The sequence below is a fragment of the Bubalus bubalis genome, chromosome 20 (genome assembly GCF_019923935.1).
Source record: "Bubalus bubalis isolate 160015118507 breed Murrah chromosome 20, NDDB_SH_1, whole genome shotgun sequence".
NCBI lineage: Eukaryota > Metazoa > Chordata > Mammalia > Artiodactyla > Bovidae > Bubalus > Bubalus bubalis.
In genome coordinates this window covers 64,092,748-64,115,021 of record NC_059176.1, presented here as the reverse complement: position 1 = coordinate 64,115,021, position 22,274 = coordinate 64,092,748, and the positions used below count along the sequence as shown (strand labels likewise).

General features: G+C 41.7%; 1 pseudogene; it reads left to right on the top strand.

The window, feature by feature from the left end:
• The first annotated feature begins 1,304 nt into the window (after positions 1 to 1,304).
• LOC102405820 lies at positions 1,305 to 20,312 on the top strand (annotated as a pseudogene).
• Positions 20,313 to 22,274: the final 1,962 nt, after the last annotated feature.

Below are 22,274 nucleotides of genomic sequence, written 5' to 3'. Positions count from 1 at the left end.
GGTGAAATAACTCTTAACAGCGCAAGACCACTCAAAGAGATTCACACACTTCCATGGAGAAGGAAAAGGGGGAAAAGGAAGAAAAAGGAAAAAAAAAAAAGATAAAAAGAAGAGGCAAAAGAGAAGAGAGCAATCAGCCAATAATCAAATCCCAAATGAAAATGGATGCTGAAAACTATTAACAGACTTGCAAAGATACGAAGCCAAAAGCAAAAGATAGGAAATTGACTTCTATCATTTGTCACATAAAATTCTCTGTTTGCCTTGGTCTTATGATTTTATATGTGGTGATTTGGGGGAGTTCATTCATGATTTTTAATTTTTCCAGTAGTAAAATACATCATTCTTTTGCTTAACAGTCTCTGGAATCTGCTTCCTGCTTAGAAAGTCTTCCCTAAACAAAATTCAGGAATAAATACATAAAAAATACATTAAAATATATATAAATACATAAAAAATCAATCATACTTCTTTTTACAGCTTCCATGGAATTACTAATTCTCTGTCCCAGCTAGCATTTATTTTGTTGCAAGAAGATGGAAAGGAATTTTTTTTAATGGCTTGCTGGTTTTCCTCCAAGGCATTTGCTGAATTGTTTCTTTTTTCTTATGTATGGAATGCCACTCTCAAATTCCCATATAAATTTCATGTCTCCTGCCTCTGTGTACTTTCCATTCTGTTTCTGAGGTACTTATCCTATACTCTCTTTTTTTAGTTTGAATAACTTTAAAATTGGTTTTAATATGGTTGGGTCAGTGACCCATCTCTTCTCTTTTACTTCCAAAATTCACTGGCCCATTTTATTTCCAACATTTGTTTTATTAGGAGCTAGAAACTGCTGTTACATTCCTCCCCCTCAAATCTTGATGGTATGCTATTTTGAGATTGCTTTAAATTTATAATTAATATGGGAGTTACTGTTTTGAGTCATCCTAACCAAGAGTACAGAGAAGGCAAAGGCACCCCACTCCAATACTCTTGCCTGGAAAATCCCATGGACAGAGGAGCCTGGTAGGCGGCAGTCCATGGGGTTGCGAAGAGTCAGACACGACTGAGTGACTTCACTTTCACTTTTCACTTTCATGCATTGAAGAAGGAATTGGCAACACGCTCCAGTGTTCTTGCTTGGAGAATCCCAGGGACGGTGGAGCCTGATGGGCTGCCTTCTATGGGGTTGTGCAGAGTCGGACACGACTGAAGCGACTTAGCAGCAGCAGCATCCAAGAGTAATGTGTGTATTCCTATTCAGTTAAATCCTCTTTTGTGTCTTTCATTAGAATTGAGAGATTTTGTTCACATCGACCATGAACATTTCTCTTAAGGTTTTTACCAAGGTAATGTATCTTTTTTTATTATTATTAAAAATATGATCTTTACTTCCTGTGTGTATAAAGGTATATATACATATGTATATATATACACACAGGTATAATATTTAGAAAATTTATGGATTTTTGTGTGTTAGTTGTGTAGACTGATGGTCCACTTGTATTCCTAATGGGTTTTCAGTTCAGTTCAGTTGCTCAGTCTGTCCGACTCTTTGTGACCCCATGAATCGCAGCACGCCAGGCCTCCCTGTCCATCACCAACTCCTGGAGTTCACTCAAACTCACGTCCATCGAGTTGGTGATGCCATCCAGCCATCTCCTCCTCTGTCATCCCCTTCTCCTCCTGCCCCCAATCCCTCCCAGTATCAGAGTCTTTTCAAAAAAGTCAACTCTTCGCATGAGGTGGCCAAAGTACTGGAGTTTCAGCTTCAGCATCAGTCCTTCCAATGAACACCCAGGACTGATCTCCTTTAAGAAGGACTGGGTGCATCTCCTTGCAGTCCAAGGGACTCTCAAGAGTCTTCTCCAACACCACAGTTCATAAAATTAATTCTTTGGCTCTCAGTTTTCTTGACAGTCCAAATCTCACATCCGTACATGGCCACTGGAAAAACCATAGCCTTGACTAGACGGACCTTTGTTGGCAAAGTAATATCTCTGCTTTTCAATATGCTATCTAGGTTGGTCATAACTTTCCTTCCAAGGAGTAAGCATCTTTTAATTTCATGGCTGCAATCCACATCTGCAGTGATTTTGGAGCCCCAAAAAACTAAGTCAGACACTATTTCCACTGTTTCCCCATCTATTTCCCATGAAGTGATGGGACCCGATGCCATGATCTTAGTTTTCTGAATATTGAGCTTTAAGCCAACTTTTTCACTCTCTTCTTTCACTTTCATCAAGAGGCTTTTTAATTCCTCTTCACTTTCTGCCATAAAGGTGGTGTCATCTGCATATCTGAGGTTACTGATATTTCTCCTGGCAATCTTGATTCCAGGTTGCGCTTTTTCCAGCCCAGCATTTCTCATGATGTACTCTGCATAGAAGTTCAATAAGCAGGGTGACAATATGCAACCTCAACATACTCTTTTTCCTATTTGGAACCAGTCTGTTGTTCCATGTCCAGTTCTAACTGTTGTTTCCTGACCTGCATATAGGTTTCTCAAGAGACAGGTCAGGTGTCTGGTATTCCCATCTCTTTCAGAATTTTCCACAGTTTATTGCGATCCACACAGTCAAAGGCTTTGGCATAGTCCATAAGCAGAAATAGATGTTTTTCTGGAACTCTCTTGCTTTTTCAATGATCCAGCGGATGTTGGCAATTTGATCTCTGGTTCCTCTGCCTTTTCTAAAACCAGCTTGAACATCTGGAAGTTCACGGTTCAGGTATTGCTGAAGCCTGGCTTGGAGAATTTTGAGCATTACTTTACTAGCGTGTGAGATGAATGCAATTGTGTGGTAGTTTGAGCATTCTTTGGCATTGCCTTTCTTTGGGATTGGAATGAAACCTGACCTTTTCCATTCCTGTGGCCACTGCTGAGTTCTCCAAATTTGCTGGCATATTGAGTGCAGCACTTTCACAGTGTCATCTTCCAAGATTTGAAATAGCTCAACTGGAATTCTATCACCTCCACTAGCTTTGTTCGTAGTGATGCTTTCTAAGGCCCACTTGACTTCACATTCCAGTATTTCTGGCTCTAAGTGAGTGATCACATCATCGTGATTATCTGGGTCATGAAGATCTTTTTTGTACAGTTCTTCTGTGTATTCTCGCCACCTCTTCTTAATATCTTCTGCTTCTGTTAGGTCCATACCATTTCTGTCCTTTATCGAGCCAATCTTTGCATGAAATGTTCCCTTGGCATCTCTAATTTTCTTGAAGAGATCTCTAGTCTTTCCCATTCTGTTGTTTCCCTCTTTCTTTGCATTGATTGCTGAAGAAGACTTTCTTATCTCTTCTTGCTATTCTTTGGAACTCTGCATTCACATGCTTATATCGTTCCTATCCTCCTTTGCTTTTCGCTTCTCTTCTTTTTGCAGATATTTGTAAGGCCTCCTCAGACAACCATTTGCTTTTTTGGATTTCTTTTCCATGGGGATGGTCTTGATCCCTATCTCCTGTACAATGTCACGAACCTCCATCCATAGTTCATCAGGCACTCTGTCTATCAAATCTAGTCCCTTAAATCTATTTCTCGCTTCCACTGTATAATCATAAGGGATTTTATTTAGGTCATACCTGAATGGTCTAGTGGTTTTCCCCACTTTCTCCAATTCCAGTCTGAATTTGGCAATAAGGAGTTCATGGTCTGAGCCACAGTCAGCTCCTGGTCTTGCTTTTGCTGACTGTATAGAGCTTCTCCATCTTTGGCTGCAAAGAATATAATCAATCTGATTTCGGTGTTGACCATCTGGTGATGTCCATGTATAGAGTCTTCTCTTGTGTTGTTGTGTGTTTGCTATGACCAGTGCATTTTCTTGGCAAAACACTATTAGCCTTTGCCCTGCTTCATTCTGTACTCCAAGGCCAAATTTGCCTGTTACTTCAGGTGTTTCTTGACTTCCTACTTTTGCAGTCCAGTCCCCTATAATGAAAAGGACATATTTCCTGGGTGTTAGTTCTAAAAGGTCTTGTAGTTCTTCATAGAACTATTCAACCTCAGCTTCTTCAGCATTACTGGTTGGGTCATAGTCTTGGATTACCGTGATATTGAATGGTTTGCCTTGGAAATGAACAGAGAGCATTCTGTCGTTTTTGAGATTGCATCCAAGTAGTGCATTTCGGACTCTTTTGTTGACCATGATGGCCACTCCATTTCTTCTAAGGGATTCCTGCCCACAGTAGTAGATATAATGATCATCTGAGTTAAATTCACCCATTCCAGTCCATTTTAGTTTGCTGATTCCTAGAATGTCGACGTTCACTCTGGCCATCTCCTTTTTGACTTCTTCCAATTTGCCTTGATTCATGGACCTGACTTTCCAGGTTCCTATGCAATATTACTCTTTACAGCATGGGACCTTGCTTCTATCACCAGTCACATCCACAGCTGGGTATTGTTTTTGCTTTGGCTCCATCCCTTCATTCTTTCTGGAGTTATTTCTCCACTGATCTCCAGTAGCATATTGGGCACCTACTGACCCGGGGAGCTCCTCTTTCAGTATCTATCATTTTGCCTTTTCATACTGTTCATGGGGTTCTCAAAGCAAGAATACTGAAGTGGTTTGCCATTCCCTTCTCCAGTGGACCACATTTTGTCAGACCTCTCCACCATGACCCTCCCATCTTGGATGGCCCCACACGGCATGGCTTAGTTTCATTGAGTTATACAAGTCTGTGGTCCGTGTGATCAGATTAGCTAGTTTTCTGTGATTATGCTTTCAGTGTGTCTGCCCTCTGATGCCTCTCACAACACCTACCATCTTACTTGGGTTTCTCTTACCTTGGACGTGGGGTATCTCTTCACGGCTGCTCCAGCAAAGCGCAGCTGCTGCTCCTTACCTTGGATGAGGGGTATCTCCTCATGGCTGCCCCTCCTGACCTTGAACTTGGAGTAGCTCCTCTCGGCCCTCTGCACCCGTGCAGCCACCGCTCCTTGGACATGGAGTAGCTCCTCTTGGCCTTCCTGTACCCACGCCACCGCCACTCCTTGGACATTGGTTTTCAGCTCTTCCTAAAAATCAGGAATGGATGTGGATATTTAATTACATTTCTTGGGGTGCTGATCTAGTAGATTTTTACTCTGTTAATGTGATCTCATACTAGTTTCTTACTACTGGCTATCTGCCTGCAATGCAGGAGAGCCAGGTTCAATTCCTGGGTTGGGAAGATCCTCTGGAGGAGGAAATGGCAACCCATTCCAGTATTCTTGCCTGGAAAATCCCATGGACAGAGGAGCCTGGCAGGCTACAGTCCATGGAGTTACAAGAGTCAGACACGACTTAGTGACTAAACCACCACCACCGGACTAGCCTGGTATTCAGGGAACCAACTCTTGGTCATGTATTATTTTAAAATTTACTGAAAATATGTTTTTGCTAATATTCTGTTGAACATTTTAGAATGAATTTTATTAAAGTATTTTTCTACAGTTTTCTACTTTTGTTCTAAATGTTCTTTGTATAAATATTGTGTAGAGCTGATAAAGAAAAATTGGAAAGGTTCTTTTCTTGCTCCTTTTTAACTGTATTCTTTCCCTTATTTTTTTTGTTATTGCTTGCTCTGAGTATTGCATTTTATATACATAACTGATCACTGGTTTTGGCATTTTACTAGTTCAAGTGAAGTGTGAGAATCGTATTTCCCTCTGTCTCTGTACCATCCTCCATTTTTAATTGTTTAAATATTTCCTGTATATACTTTGAGAATCATCAGATAATGTTATAATTTTTGCTCCAATCCTCAAAGTTAATTTAGAAAAGTTGAACAAAGAAGGCTACATCTTTGCTTTCACTCATACCCTTTTTGTTGTATTCTATTCTGTCTTGAGATTCTAAGATTCCTGCTTTTATTGTGTTTTCCTGTTTCAAGGACTCTCTTTGAACATTGTTTAGGATAGATGCTTATAATATTTCATTTCCTTTACCTGATAATATTTTCATTTTCCATGCATTTCTGAAGGACAGGTTCACTGAATATAGAATTACAGAATAAATGTATACTTAAATAACTATCAAATTATAGTTATTTTCTTTCAGCACTTGGAAACTGTTGTGTCACTTCTTTCTGGTCTTCATGGTTTCTGATGAGAAATCTGCTGTGATTTGAATTATTTATACCCTATTGATAGGTATTATTTGTGTCTTGCTGCTACAAGAATTTTTTCCTTTGTTTTTAGTTTTTAAGTTTGATTATGACATGTAGGGGAAACCACTAGACCATTCAGGTATGACCTAAATCAAACCCCTTATGATTATACAGTGGAAGTAAGAAATAGATTTAAGGGCCTAGATCTGATAGATAGAGTGCCTGATGAGCTTTGGAATGAGGTTCATGACATTGTGCAGGAGAAAGGGATCAAGACCATCCCCATGGAAAAAAAAAAACAAAAAAGCAAAATGGCTGTCTGGGGAGGCCTTACAAATAGCTGTGAAAAGAAGAGAAGTGAAAAGCAAAGGAGAAAAGGAAAGATATAAACATCTGAATGCAGAGTTCCAAAGAATAGCAAGAAGAGATAAGAAAGCCTTCTTCAGCGATCAGTGCAAAGAAATAGAGGAAAACAACAGAATGGGAAAGACTACGGATCTCTTCAAAAAATCAGAGATACCAAAGGAACATTTCATGCAAAGATGGGCTCGATAAAGGACAGAAATGGTATGGACCTAACAGAAGCAGAAGATATTAAGAAGAGGTGGCGAGAATACACAGAAGAACTGTACAAAAAAGATCTTCACGACCCAGATAATCATGATGATGTGATCACTCACCTAGAGCCAGAAATACTGGAATGTGAAGTCAAGAGGGCCTTAGAAAGCATCACTATGAACAAAGCTAGTGGAGGTGATGGAATTCCAGCTGAGCTATTTCAAATCCTGGAAGATGATGCTGTGAAAGTGCTGCACTCATTATGCCAACAAATTTGGAGAACTCAGCAGTGGCCACAGGAATGGAAAAGGTCAGGTTTCATTCCAATCCCAAAGAAAGGCAATGCCAAAGAATGCTCAAACTACCACACAATTGCACTCATCTCACACACTAGTAAAGTAATGCTCAAAATTCTCCAAGCCAGGCTTCAGCAATACCTGAACCGTGAACTTCCAGATGTTCAAGCTGGTTTTAGAAAAGGCAGAGGAACCAGAGATCAAATTGCCAACATCCGCTGGATCATCAAAAAAGCAAGAGAGTTCCAGAATAACATCTATTTCTGCTTTATTGACTATGCCAAAGCCTTTGACTGTGTGGATCATGATAAACTTTGGAAAATTCTGAAAGAGATGGGAATACCAGACCACCTGATCTGCCTCTTGAGAAATTTGTATGCAGGTCAGGAAACAACAGTTAGAACTGGACATGGAACAACAGACTGGTTCCAAATAGGAAAAGGAGTTCGTCAAGGCTGGATGTTGTCACCCTGCTTTTTTAACTGATATGCAGAGTACATCATGAGAAACACTGGAGTGGAAGAAACACAAGCTGGAATCAAGATTGCCAGGAGAAATATCAATAACCTCAGATATGCAGATGACACCACCCTTATGGCAGAAAGTGAGGAGGAACTAAAAAGCCTCTTGATGAAAGTGAAAGAAGAGAGTGAAAAAGTTGGCTTAAAGCTCAACATTCAGAAAACTAAGATCATGGCATCCAGTCCCACCACTTCATGGGAAATAGATGGGGAAACAGTGGAAACAGTGTCAGACTTTGTTTTTCTGGCTCCAAAATCACTGCAGATGCAACCATGAAATTAAGCTTACTCCTTGGAAGGCAAGTTATGACCAACCTAGATAGCATATTGAAAAGCAGAGACATTACTTTGCCAACAAAGGTCCGTCTAGTCAAGGCTATGGTTTTTCCAGTGGTCATGTATGGATGTGAGAGTTGGACTGTGAAGAAGGCTGAGCGCCGAAGAATTGATGCTTTTGAACTGTGGTGTTGGAGAAGACTCTTGAGAGTCCCTTGGACTGCAAGGAAATCCAACCAGTCCATTCTAAAGGAGATCAGCCCTGGGATTTCTTTGGAAGGAATGATGCTAAAGCTGAAACTCCAGTACTTTGGCCAACTCATGCGAAGAGTTGACTCATTGGAAAAGACTCTGATGCTGGGAGGGATTGGGGGCAGGAGGAGAAGGGGACGACAGAGGATGAGATGGTTGGATGGCATCACTGACTCGATGGACATGAGTCTGAGTGAACTCCGGGAGTTGGTGATGGACAGGGAGGCTTGGTGTGCTGTGATCCATGGGGTGGCAAAGAGTTGGACACGACTGAGTGACTGAACTGATGACATGTACTGATAATGAATTTCTTTGTGTTTATCCTGTATGTGTTTGCTTAGCTTTTAAAATCTGTATATTTATGTCTTTTACTGAATCTGAGAAATTTTCAGTCATTATTTATTTGAAGGCTTTTTCAGCACCCTCTTTTTCTCCTTTTCACTTGGGACTCAAATGACACAAATGTCAGCACTTTCATTAGACTCCCATAAGCCCATGAGGTTTTGGTTTGGTCATGGTTTTGATTTTAGTTTTATTCACTCTATTTTCTCTTTCTTGTTTAGACTGGACATTTTTTACTGTATTAATTTCCAGATCATGAATTCTTTCCTCTGTCCTCTCCATTTTGTTGTTGAGAGAAACAACGTAAAACTCCACTGAGTTTTAAAATTTTAGTTATTGTATTTTTTAATTCTAAGATTTCTATTTGGTTTTCATTTATATCTTTATTACTGAAACTTATTATTATATCTTTATTGCTGAAACTTTTTCACATTTACATTTGTTTCAAGCATGTTTGTAACTGTTCCTTGAGGCATTTTTAAAATTGAGAACTGCTTTAGAGTGTTTGTCAAGAAGCAAATAATAAAATGAAAGTAGAAATGAATAAAAGTGAAAGCAAAAACAATAAGAAAAAGCAATGCAATGAGCTGATTCTCAGTTTAACTGTAGAATTACCAAACATGTTTAAAAGTTAACACCAATTTTACACAATCTCTTCCAGCAAGATAAGAAGGTGAAAACATTTCTGAAACCAGTATTGCCTCAAAAATTACCACAAATACAGTACAAGAAAATACAATCATCTATCAAAATCTCCCATGACTTTGTTGCAAAATTCCTCAACAGAATGCTAACAAATTGAACCCAGCATTGTGTTTTTATAAAATGATACACCATCACCAAATGTGACTATTCCTGCTATGTGAGACTAGATCAATGTTTGAAAATCAATTATCTTAAGCAATGGCACCCCACTCCAGCACTCTTGCCTGGAAAATCCCATGGATGGAGGAGCCTGGTAGGCTGCAGTCCACGGGGTCGCTAACAGTTGGGCATGACTGAGCAACTTCACTTTCACTTTTCACTTTCATACATTGGAGAAGGAAATGGCAACCCACTCCAGTGTTCTTGCCTGGAGAACCCCAGGGACAGGGGAGCCTGGTGGGCTGCCGTCTATGGGGTCACACAGAGTCGGACACAACTGAAGCAACTTAGCAGCAGCAGCAGCAGCAACCATATGAACAAGTTAAGAACAAATAATATATGATTTATCAATCAATGCAGGAAGAGCATTGGACAAAATCTAATAAACACATTATGAAAACTCTCATCAATCTAGTAATAGAGGGAAATTCTTCAACTTAATGAAGAGCACCTACAAAGTAACCTACAACTAACATCATAGTTAAAGGAAAGACAATGCTTTCCCCTTAAGACGGTGATTGAGGCAAGGATGTCTCCTCTTAGCACTGTTATTCTGACCACCTGGCAACATGGCATTGGAGGTCCTAACTGCTGTAATAAGACAGTAAAAAGAAACAAAATGCTCACAGATTGAAAAGGAAGAAAAGAACTCCTTATTTTCTGGTGACATTATCTATGTAAAAAATACGAATGAATCTACAAAATCCTCACAAAATTTCACCACATATGAGCTCATCAGGTCACAGGACATAAAATCATCAAAGAATTAACTGAAATTCTACTTATTAAAAATGAACATGTAGAAACAAATTTAAAGCATGATTCCATTTCTAATTTTCCAGTAAAATGAAAAACTTACCTATAGGTGTAACACATTCAGGGTCTGTATACTGAAATTTGCAAAATTCCAAGGAAAGAAATAGAGAAAGACTTAAAAAATAGAAGATAAGTCCTATGTTCATGGATTGGAAGACTCAACTTAGTAAAGATGTTGATTCTCTGCAAATTGATCTCTAGTTTTAATAAAGTTTCTATCAAACCACCACTTAATTTTGTTTGTTTTTGTGGACATCAACAAGCTTTTTGTAAAATCTATATGGGAAGGTATGGTAGTAGAGTAGGTAAAACAAGTTGAAAAGAATAAAGTGGTAGGAAAAACTTTGACACTAAAGCTTACTACGTAGCTTCACAGTAGTCAGCGCAGAGTGGCATTGGTAGAGGGATGTCTGTGTGTATGTGTGTGTGTGCTCAGCTGCTCAGTCATGTCTCACTGTGTGTGACCTCATAGACTATAGCCCACCAAGCTCTTCTGTCCTTGGAATTATCCAAGCAAGAATACTGGAGTGGGGAGTCATTCCTGATAGCTTATGGTGAACGGTGTCGGATACGTGACCTCCGAAGAAGAAAAATTAGCTTTGGGACCAGAGACAAGGCTTAAGGCGCTTACAGCTTCATGTGGCAAAAGTTTTATCACAGTGAAAAAGAGACAGAGATAGTGTCTGACACAGACATTGAAGGGGCAGAGAGCGCCCCACTGGCCTGTCTTATCAGGTCTTTTACATACTTTTTCAGTTGGTTATTAACAATAGAAAGGTCTTAACAAACCCACTCTGGCAACATGCATCTTAAGATAACAAGATTAGTCAGAAGGTTCTTAAGAAGGAGAAACATGTCCTCAAGCAAGATACATTGTTGTTATATAACTGTTCAGATCAGATCAGATCAGCCGCTCAGTCGTGTCCGACTCTTTGCGACCCCATGAATCACAGCACGCCAGGCCTCCCTGTCCATCACCAACTCCCGGAGTTCACTCAGACTCACATCCATCGAGTCAGTGATGCCATCCAGCCATCTCATCCTCTGTCGTCCCCTTCTCCTCCTGCCCCCAATCCCTCCCAGCATCAGAGTCTTTTCCAATGAGTCAACTCTTCGCATGAGGTGGCCAAAGTACTGGAGTTTCAGCTTTAGCATTATTCCTTCCAAAGAAATCCCAGGGCTGATCTCTAGAATGGACTGGTTGGATCTCCTTGCAGTCCAAGGGACTCTCAAGTGTCTTCTCCAACACCACAGTTCAAAAGCATCAATTCTTCGGTGCTCAGCCTTCTTCACAGTCCAACTCTCACATCCATACATGACCACAGGAAAAACCATAGCCTTGACTAGACGAACCTTTGTTGGCAAAGTAATGTCTCTGCTTTTCAATATGCTATCTAGGTTGGTCATAACTTTCCTTCCAAGGAGTAAGCATCTTTTAATTTCATGGCTGCAATCACCATCTGCAGTGATTTTGGAGCCCAGAAAAACAAAGTCTGACACTGTTTCCACTGTTTCCCCATCTATTTCCCATGAAGGGATGGGACTGGATGCCATGATCTTCGTTTTCTGAATGTTGAGCTTTAAGCCAACTTTTTCACTCTCCACTTTCACTTTCATCAAGAGGCTTTTGAGTTCCTCTTCACTTTCTGCCATAAGGGTGGTGTCATCTGCATATCTGAGGTTATTGATATTTCTCCCAGCAATCTTGACTCCAGCTTGTGTTTCTTCTAGTCCAGCGTTTCTCATGATGTACTCTGCATATAACTTAAATAAACAGGGTGACAATATACAGCCTTGACGAACTCCTTTTCCTATTTGGAACCAGTCTGTTGTTCCATGTCGAGTTCTAACTATCGCTTCCTGACCTGCATACAGATTTCTCAAGAGGCAGATCAGGTGGTCTGGTATTCCCATCTCTTTCAGAATTTTCCACAGTTTATTGTGATCCACACAGTCAAAGGCTTTGGCATAGTCAATAAAGCAGAAATAGATGTTTTTCTGGAACTCTCTTGCTTTTTTGATGATCCAGCAGATGTTGGCAATTTGATCTCTGGTTCCTCTGCCTTTTCTAAAACCAGCTTGAACATCAGGAAGTTCACGGTTCACGTATTGCTGAAGCCTGGCTTGGAGAATTTTAAGCATTACTTTACTAGTGTGTGAGATGAGTGCAATTGTGCTGTTAGTACAGAGTTTAAGGAAAAACTTACCCCTGAGCAAGATGAGTTGTTTTATTGTGTAATCATTAGCTCTGGGCTTAAAGAAAGTTAGTCTTTGAAGAAATAGATTGTTGCCATAACAACTCAGAGTTGAAGAAAAAAAATCTTACATGACTAAGAAAGAGGAGAGTAGAAAAAAAAAGTTTGTCCTTTACTCCTCCTCAAGAGCCCTAGACTCCTTATCTACCTACCTAAGAACTAGCTCTCTCATTCCCTTCTCCAAGCCAGGCTTCACCAGTACATGAACCGTGAACTTCCAGATGTTCAGGCTGGTTTTAGAAAAGGCAGAGGAACCAGAGATCAAATTGCCAACATCCACTGGATCATCGAAAAAGCAAGAGAGTTCCAGAAAAACATCTATTTCTGCTTTATTGACTATGCCAAAGCCTTTGACTGTGTGGATCACAATAAACTGTGGAAAATTCTGAAAGAGATGGGAATACTAGACCACCTGATCTGCCTCTTGAGAAACCTGTATGCAGGTCAGGAAGCAACAGTTAGAACTGGACATGGAACAACAGACTGGTTCCAAATAGGAAAAGGAGTTCGTCAAGGCTGTATATTGTCACCCTGCTTATTTAACTGATATGCAGAGTGCATCATGAGAAATGCTGGGCTGGAAGAAGCAAAAGCTGGAATCAAGATTTCCAGGAGAAATATCAATAACCTCAGATATGCAGATGACACCACCCTTATGGCAGAAAGTAAAGAGGAACTAAAGAGCCTCTTGATGAAAGTGAAAGTGGAGAGTGAAAAAGTTGGCTTAAAACTCAACATTCAGAAAACTAAGATCATGGCATCTGGTCCCGTCACTTCATGGGAAATAGATGGGGAAACAGTGAAAACAGTGCCAGACTTTATTTTTCTGGGCTCCAAAATCACTGCAGATGGTGACTGCCGCCATGAAATTAAAAGATGCTTACTCCTTGGAAGGAAAGTTATGACCAACCTAGATAGCATAGAGAAAAGCAGAGATACTACTTTGCCAAAAAAGGTCCATCTAGTCAAGGCTATGGTTTTTCCTGTGGTCATGTATGGATGTGAGAGTTGGACTGTGAAGAAGGCTGAGCGCCGAAGAATTGATGCTTTTGAACTGTGGTGTTGGAGAAGACTCTTGAGAGTTCCTTGGACTACAAGGAGATCCAGTCACTCCATCCTGAAGGAGATAAGTACTGGGCATTCATTGGAAGGACTGATGCTGAAGCTGAAACTCCAATACTTTGGCCACCTCATGCGCAGAGCTGACTCATTGGAAAAGACCCTGATGCTGGGAGGGATTGGGGGCAGGAGGAGAAGGGGACGACAGAGGATGAGATAGCTGGATGGCATCACCGACTCAATGGACATGAGTTTGTGTGAACCCTAGGAGTTGGTAATGGACAGGGAGGCCTGGTGTGGTGCAATTCACGGGGTCGCAAAGAGTCAGACACGACTGAGCGACTGAACTGAACTGAACTGAACTTCCCTTCTCCAGACTACCTTCATGGCCCAGGGATTGAACCTGGGGCTCTGCATTGCAGGTGGATTCTTTACCATCTGAGCCACCCATGAAGCCTGGCAAGGGATAGACACAAAGATTAATGGAACCAAAGAGAGAACCCAGAAATTCATCTACACAAATACGTCCAACTTATTTTGACAAAGGCGAAAAGCCATTCAAATAAGGAAAGATGGCATTTTCAAGAAAGTGTGCTAGAGAAATGAGACATTAAATGAGCCTCAACCCAAATATCATGTCTATATGAATCACAGACTTAAAAGTGTAAAATAAAAACTGTTAGAGAAAAAAAAAAATGGGAGAAAGTCTTGAGGTTCTGTGCTAGATAAAGAATTCTTACACTTGACACCAAAAGTATGATCCATAAGAGAAAAATATTGATAAATTATACCTCATCAAAATTAAAATATTTGCTCTGTAAAAGACTTTGTTAAGAGGATGAAAAGGTAAGCATATCTACAGACTAAGAAAAAATTTTGCAAATCATATATTTGAAAAGGGACTTGTATGCAGAATATACAAATAACTCTCAAAATTCAATGTCAAAAAAATCAATTGAATTAGAAATTGGGGAAAAGTTATGAACAGATATTTCTATTCATGAGGATATATAGATGGAAAATAAGCACAGGAAAAGATGTTCAATATCAGTAGTCATTTGAAATTACAAATTCAAACCACAATGAGATATTGCTACACAACTTCCAAAATAATTAAAATAAAAAATATTGATAACACCAAATGCTGGTTAAGAGGCAGAGAGACTTCATCACTCATTTATTGCTTGTAGGAATGTAAAATAAACATCCACTCTGGAAAACAATTAGAAATTGCTAGAAAACTAGCAATTAAAAAACAAAAAACAAACTAAAGAGGTAACTACCATATGAATCACGAACTGCACTTGAGCATTTATCCCTGAGAAATGGAAGCTTCAATTCACACAAAAATGTATATATAAGTGTGCACAGTAGATTTATCAATAATAACTCCAACTGGGGCCAAGAAGAGGAGGTTCGTCGCTGATGGCATCTTCAAAGCTGAACTGAAATGGTCTTTCACTGAGGAGCTGGCTGAGGTGAGGTCCATGTTACACCAACCAGGACAGAAATCATTATCTTGGCCACCAGGACACAGAATGTTCTTGGTGAGAAGGGCCGGTGGATTCCGGGAATTGACTGCTGTGGTTCAGAAGAAATTTGGCTTCCCTGATAGCAGAGTAGAGCTTTATGCTGAAAAGGGAGCCACAGGAGGTCTGTGTGCCATTCCCAGGCAGAGTCTCTGAGTTATAGACTGGTCGGTCCTCCACTTCCTGTGCGGCGGGCCTGCTGTGGTATGCTGCAGTTCCTCCTGGAGAGGGGGGCCAAAGCCTGTGAGGCAGTAGTGTCTGGGAAACTCTGAGGACAGAGGGCTAAATCCATGCATGGCTAAGTCCACACGTGGCTAAGTCCACGCAGAGGGCCTCATGAGCCACAGTGGGGACCTGTTAACTACTATGTTGAGCCTGCCATGCGCCCTGTGCTGCTCAGACAGGGTGTGCTGGGCGTCAAGGGACAGAGCATGCTGCCTTGGGACCCAACTGGTAAGACTGGCCCTAAGAAGCCTCTGCCTGATGATGTGAGCATTGTGGAAGCCAAAGATGAAACGCTGCCCACCACCCTAGTCTCTAAACAGAAGAGTGGGAAGCCTGAGCCGCTTGCATGCCCCAGCTGGTACCCACAGCAAAATAGGTCTTCTTGGCCATTGGATCTGGAGTTTGGATGCTGCTCTATAAAGATGTTTAATAAAAAATTTTTTAAAGAAAAAAAATAAATAACTCCAACTGGAAACAATTCAGTTGTTCTTCAAGGGATGAATGGTCAAACATATTTGTACATCTGTATCATGGAATTCTGTGAGTATGGTTTCAGTGTGTCTGCCCTCTGATGCCCTCTTGCAACACCTACGATCTTACTTGGGTTTCTCTTAACTTGGGCGTGGGGTATCTCTTCACAGCTGCTCCAGCAAAGCGCAGCCAATGCTCCTTACCTTGGACGAGAGGTATCTCCTCACTGCCGCCCTTCCTTTCAATGTGGGATAGCTCCTCTAGGCCCTCCTGTGCCTGCGCAGCCATGGGGTGGGGTTGCTCCTCCCAGCTGCCGCCCCTGGCCTCAGGCTTAAGGGCGTGGGGTATCTCCTCCCGGCCGCCAGCCCTGAACTCAGATGCGGGGTAACTCCTCTCCTCGCAGCCCCTGACCTCGGACGCTGGGTATCTCCTCTCGGCCGCACCCCCTGACCTCGGACGTGGGGTAGCTCCTCTCGGACGTTCCTGCGCCGTCGCAGTCTGGCACTCTCGGCTGCTGCCCCTGACCTCGGACATGGGGTAACTCCTCTTGGCCCTGCCCTTCAGGCATGGGGTCCTCCTGGCTTCTGCCCCTGACCTCGGACGTGGGGTAACTCAAGATGAGCGGGTCAGTATTCTCAGCCTTGTCTAACTCAATGAAACTAAGCCATGCCCGTGGGGCAACCCAAGATGGGCGGGTCATGGTGGAGAGATCTGACAGAATGTGGTTCGCTGGAGAAGGGAATGGCAAACCACTTCAGTATTCTTGCCTTGAGAACCCCATGAACAGTATGAAAAGGCAAAAAGATAGGATACTGAAAGAGAAACTCCCAAGGTCAGTAGGTGCCCAATATGCTACTGGAGATCAGTGGAGAAATAACTCCAGAAAGAATGAAGGGATGGAGCCAAAGCAAAAAGAAGACCCAGCTGTGGATGTGACTGGTGATAGAAGCAAGGTCTGATGCTATAAAGAGCAATATTGCATAGGAACCTGGAATGTCAGGTCCATGAATCAAGGCAAATTGGAAGTGGTCAAACAAGAGATGGCAAGAGTGAATGTCGACATTCTAGGAATCAGCGAACTGAAATGGACTGGAATGGGTGAATTTAACTCAGATGACCACTATACCTACTACTGTGGGCAGGAATCCCTCAGAAGAAATGGACTAGCCATCATGGTCAACAAAAGAGTCTGAAATGCAGTACTTGGATGCAATCTCAAACACGACAAAATGATCTCTGTTCGTTGCCAAGGCAAACTGTTCAATATCACAGTAATCCAAGTCTATGCCCCAACCAGTAACACTGAAGAAGCTGAAGTTCAATGGTTCTATGAAGACCTACAAGACCTTTTAGAACTAACACCCACAAAAGATGTCCTTTTCATTATAGGGGACTGGAATGCAAAAGTAGGAAGTCAAGAAACACCTGGAGTAACAGGCAAATTTGGCCTTGGAATATGGAATGAAGCAGGGCAAAGACTAATAGAGTTTTGCCAAGAAAATGCACTGGTCATAACAAACACCCTCTTCCAACAACACAAGAGAAGACTCTATACATGGACATTACCAGATGGTCAACACCAAAATCAGATTGATTATATTCTTTGCAGCCAAAGATGGAGAAGCTCTATACAGTCAGCAAAAACAAGACCAGGAGCTGACTGTGGCTCAGACCATGAACTCCTTATTGCCAAATTCAGACTTAAATTGAAGAAAGTAGGGAAAACCACTAGACCATTCAGGTATGACCTAAATCAACTCCCTTATGATTATACAGTGGAAGTGAGAAATAGATTTAAGGGCCTAGATCTGATAGATAGAGTGCCTGATGAGCTATAGAATGAGGTTCGTGACATTGTACAGGAGACAGGGATCAAGACCACCCCCATGGAAAAGAAATGTAATAAAGCAAAATGGCTGTCTGGGGAGGCCTTATAAATAGCTGTGAAAAGAAGAGAAGCAAAAAACAAAGGAGAAAAGGAAAGATATAAACATCTGAATGCAGAGTTCCAAAGAATAGCAAGAAGAGATAAGAAAGCCTTCTTCAGCGATCAATGCAAAGAAAGAGGAAAACAACAGAATGGGAAAGACTAGAGATCTCTTCAAGAAAAGCAGAGATACCAAAGGAACATTTCATGCAAAGATGGGCTCAATAAAGGACAGAAATGGTATGGACCTAACAGAAGCAGAAGATATTAAGGAGAGATGGTAAGAATACACAGAAGAACTGTACAAAAAGATCTTCATGACCCAGATGATCACAATGGTGTGATCACTGACCTAGAGTCAGACATCCTGGAATGTGAAGTCAAGTGGGCCTTAGAAAGCATCACTATGAACAAAGCTAGTGGAGGTGATAGAATTCCAGTTGAGCTATTCCAAATCCTGAAAGATGATGCTGTGAAAGTGCTGCACTCAATATGCCAGAAAATTTGGAAAACTCAGCAGTGGCCGCAGGAATGGAAAAGGGCAGTTTTCATTCCAATTCCAAAGAAAGGCAATGCCAAAGAATGCTCAAACTACCACACAATTGCACTCATCTCACACACTAGTAAAGTAATGCTCAAAATTCTCCAAGCCAGGCTTCAGCAATATGTGAACCGTGAACCTCCAGATGTTCAAGCTGGTTTTAGAAAAGGCAGAGGAACCAGAGATCAAATTGCCAACATCTGCTGGATCATGGAAAAAGCAAGAGAGTTCCAGAAAAACATCTATTTCTGCTTTATTGACTATGCCAAAGCCCTTGACTGTGTGGATCACAATAAAGTGTGGAAAATTCTGAAAGAGATGGGAATACCAGACCACCTGATCTGCCTCTTGAGAAATTTGTATGCAGGTCAGGAAGCAACAGTTAGAACTGGACATGGAACAACAGACTGGTTCCAAATAGGAAAAGGAGTTCGTCAAGGCTGTATATTGTCACCCTGTTTATTTAACTTATATGCAGAGTACATAATGAGAAACGCTGGGCTGGAAGAAACACAAGCTGGAATCAAGATTGCCAGGAGAAATATTAATAACCTGAGATATGCAGATGACACCACCCTTATGGCGGAAAGTGAAGAGGAACTCAAAAGCCTCTTGATGAAGGTGAAAGTGGAGAGTGAAAAAGTTGGCTTAAAGCTCAACATTCAGAAAACTAAGATCATGGCATCTGGTCCCATCACTTCATGGGAAATAGATGGGGAAACAGTGGAAACAGTGCCAGACTTTATTTTTCTGGGCTCCAAAATCACTGCAGATGGTGACTGCAGCCATGAAATTAAAAGGCGCTTACTCCTTGGAAAGAAAGTTATGACCAACCTAGATAGCATTTTCAAAAGCAGAGACATTACTTTGCCAACAAAGGTTCGTCTAGTCAAGGCTATGGTTTTTCCTGTGGTCATGTATGGATGTGAGAGTTGGACTGTGAAGAAGGCTGAGCACTGAAGAATTGATGCTTTTGAACTGTGGTGTTGGAGAAGACTCTCGAGAGTCCCTTGGACTGCAAGGAGATCCAACCAGTCCATTCTGAAGGAGATCAGCCCTGGGATTTCTTTGGAAGGAATGATGCTGAAGCTGAAACTCCAGTACTTTGGCCACCTTGTGCGAAAAGTTGACTCATTGGAAAAGATTCTGATGCTGGGAGGGATTGGGGGCAAGAGGAGAAGGGGACGACAGAGGATGAGATGGCTGGATGGCATCACTGACTCGATGGATGTGAGTCTGAGTGAACTCCGGGAGTTGGTGATGGACAGGGAGGCCTGGCGTGCTGCGATTCATGGGGTCGCAAAGAGTCAGACACGACTGAGCGACTGATCTGATCTGATCATGGAATTCTATTCAGTAATAAAAAGGAATAAACTACACACAACAATCAATATCTTAAGGAAATTATGCTGAGTGAGAAAAACCAATCTCCAAAAGTTACATACTGAATGATTCCATTTCTATAATATTCTTGAAAGTGAAAGTCGCTTAGTTGTGTCTGACTCTTTGCAACCCCATGGACTATACAGTCCATGGAATCTCCAGGCCAAAATACTGGAGAGGGTAGCCTTTCTCTTCTCCAGAGGATCTTCCCAATCCAAGGGATCCAACCCAGGTCTCTTAAACTAATATAATTATAGACATGAGAAACAAATGAGTGGTTTCTAGGAGTTAGGATTTGAGGGAGGGTTGGCTCCAAAAGGGTAGCCCAAGGGAACCTTGTGGTGACGGAGCAGTTCTGGACCTCAAGATGCTAGATGCACAAAGCTCCTATGTGACAAATTTCATAGAATCACACACACACACACACACACTCTCTCATGCACATGATTGTTTATACAACTGGCAACACCTTAATAAACTCTGTGGGTTGTACTAATGTCAGTATCATGGATCTGATATTATAGTCACGCAAAATGCTACCTTTGTGGATTAGGGGTACAGAGTACACAGGACGTACTATACGCTTTTCCCTACCTACGGCAAATCTTCTTCCAAATAAGTTTCTTAAATTTCCTTGTCACATAACTCCAACTTCTGCATCTTCTCAAAATCAGTGTTTGTTGATTGTATTTTCTCATTCAGGTTGAGATTTTCTGACAATGATTTTCAATTGAGTCCTGAACACTGTGAGTATTGTGTTATGAGACACTAGCTTTTATTCAGGTCTCCTGTCTTACCAGTGCCTACTTACAGCCTTCTGGAGGTGGAAGTCCAGCGCCCCTACTTTGCCTGTGCTGAGACCCAGGGACAGAAGGTGCCCCGTTACTGTAAGAGCTCAGGGTCCCCACTAGATGTTCGCTGACACAAACACCACCCTGGGGCTTCTGTACTCCCACTGACACTGCAGAGCGGGATAAGGACTCACTGTTGTTGGGAGGCTATAAAAGTCTCAGCTCCCCACTCCAGCATCTCTGATACCACCAACCCATTGCTGGTGGGGTTATGTCTTGTCACAACTTGTGAGCGTCTAGGCCCCTCTTATATTCTGGTTACAGGAGTAGGGTGAGGCCCTTGTTTTTTCCACAGTGCTTGACCGGAGTAGGGGAGTTATCACCTAGAAGTGTTCCGTCTTGCTAGGCTGCCCCTTCCCTCATGTTCTAGGCAGAGCAGGCTTTTTGGAGGGCTGTCTGTGTTGTTGTTATTTCTGGATTGCTGGCTTATCCAGCTCCCACTGTTGGACACAGGAGGCAGAAAGAAAACCTGAGGGAACCTGCCCCTGTGTTGTTCTTTGGTCCTGCGGTCCCAGCCAGCCTGACTGCTTTTCTCCACCTCTCAGTGTCTTCTTGCTCTCATTTGATGTATAGTATCCAGAGGTTATAACTGTGCTTAGTGGGAAGAACAGGGAGAAGTGAATTATTCTATCTTTTCCAGAAGACTTTTATTTCATGTTAATTCCATTTATTTTATTGATATAATATTTATATTTGTTATAAATTATCTGTAATCTTATTTTCAGTTTAAAAAAAATTGTATTGGGGTATAGTTGATTTTAGTTTCTGCTGTACAGCAAAGTGAATCAGTTTTATATATCCACCCTTTTTTAGATGTTTTTCCCATATAGGTCATTACAGAGTATTGAGTAGAGTTTCTTATGCTATATAGTAGTTAGCTATTTGGGCTTCCCTGGTTTTTCAGATGGTAAAGAATCCACCTGCGACGCAGGAGACCTGGATTCTATCCCTGGGTTGGGAAGACCCCCTGGAGAAGGGAACAGCTACACACTCCAGTATCCTGTCCTGCAGAATTCCATGGACAGAGGAGCCTGGCAGGCTATAGTCCAGGGGGTCGCAAAGAGCTGGACAAGACTGAACAACGTTCACTTTACTGGGTTGGCCAAAATGTTTGTTCGGGTTTTTGTACACTATTACCAACCTGAATGAACTTTTTGGCCAAGCCACAATATTTTGTATGTAGTAGTGTGTATATGTCAATCCCAATGCCCCATTTTGTCCTTCTCCCCCATTCCCCTCCCTGATAACCATAAAATTGTTTTCTACATCATGACTCTATTTCTGTTCTGGAAATAAGTTACTTTGTACATTTTTTTAGATTCCAGATACAAGCAATAGTATATGACATTTTTCTTTCTCTGACCTACTTCACTCAGTATGACAATCTGTAGGTCCATCCATGTTGCTGCAAATGGCATTATTTTGTTCTTTTTATGCCTGAGTAATATTCCATTGTATATATGTACCACATCTTCTTTATCCATTCCTCTGTCGACAGATATTTAGGCTGCTTCTGTCTCCTGTCTACTGTAAACAGTGCTTCACTGAACATTTGGGTGCATGTATCTTTATGAATAATGATTTTCTTTAGATTTATCCCTGGTAGTGGGACTGTGAGGTCATGTGGTACTTCTGTTTTTAGTTTTTTAAAGGGATCTCTATAATGTTCTCTATTGTGGCTGTACCAATTTACATTCTCACTAGCAGTTTAGGAGGGTTCCTTTTTCTCCACACCCTCTCCAGCATATATTGTTTGAAGATATTTTGGTGGTGGCCACTCTGGTGGTGCTAGTGGTAAAGGACCCACCTGCCAATGCAGGAGACTTAACAGACGTGGGTTCGATACCTGGATTGGAAAGATCCCCTGGAGGAGAGAGGGCATGGCAACCCACTCTAGTATTCTTGCCTGGAGAATGCCATGGACAGAGGAGCCTGGTGGGCTACAGTCCTTGGGGTCACAAAGAGTCAGACACTGAAGCAACTTAGCAGGTAGGTACCCTCTCTGACCAATGTGAGCTGATCACCTCATTGGA